Genomic DNA, 1,033 nt, shown 5'->3' with positions numbered 1-1,033 from the left:
GAGGGGGGTGGGAGGATGGGTTAGCCTGGTGATGGGTATTAAAGAGGGTACGTTCTACATGGAGCACTGGGTGTTATGCACAAACAACGAATCATGGAACACTACATCAAAAACCAATGATGTAATGTATGGGGATTAACATAACAATTAAAAAATTTTAAAAAAAACTAAAAATTGATCACAGATCTAAATACAAAAGGGAAAGCTTTAAAACTTTTTTAGAAGAAAACAGAGTAAAAATCTTTGTGTCTTTATGTTAGGCAAGTATTTTTCAGACATGACACCAAAAAATAATCCATAAAAGAAAAAATAGGATCTAATTTCACTTTGTTAAAATTAGTAACATTTACATTTGAAGACACCCTTAAAAGATTCAAAACTAAGCCAGAGACTGGAAGAAAATTTTTGTGAATCACACATCTGATTAAAGATTCCTATCTGCACTATGTAAAGAGCTCTTTAAACTCCACAGTAAGAAAACAGACATCCAATTTTAAAAGATCTGAATACACACTTTACCAGAAAAGATATGTGGATGGCAAGTACGCTCAGGAAAATGCTCAGCATAATCCATCGTTAGGGAAACACAAATTAATGCCTCAATGGGATTCCACTACACTCTTCAGGGAAGCTTAAAATCCCAAAGAGAAGCACCATGATACGGAATGCTGGCAATAAAGCAGGGCGATAGAAAATGCAGGGAAGGGGCACCTGGGTGGCTCAGCCGTTTAGCATCTGCCTTCGGCTCAGGTCATGATCCCAGGGTCCTGGGATCGAGCCCCACATCGGGCTCCTTGCTCAGCAGGGAAGCCTGCTTCTCCCCTCTCCCTCTCCCCCTGCTTGTGTTCCCTCTCTCACTGTCTCTCTCTCTGTCAAAAAATAAATAAAAATCTTTAAAAAAAAATGCAGGGAAATGCAAAATGATGTAGTCACTTTGAAAAACAGTTTGGAAATTTTGTATAAACTTACCATATAACACAACAACTGAACTCTTAGGTATTTACTCAAGCAAACTGAAGCTTAAATTAGTACA

Source organism: Leptonychotes weddellii, chromosome 14 (genome assembly GCF_054177405.1).
Source record: "Leptonychotes weddellii isolate Sample4059 chromosome 14, ASM5417740v2, whole genome shotgun sequence".
Classification (NCBI taxonomy): domain Eukaryota; kingdom Metazoa; phylum Chordata; class Mammalia; order Carnivora; family Phocidae; genus Leptonychotes; species Leptonychotes weddellii.
This window is presented reverse-complemented; position numbering follows the sequence as displayed.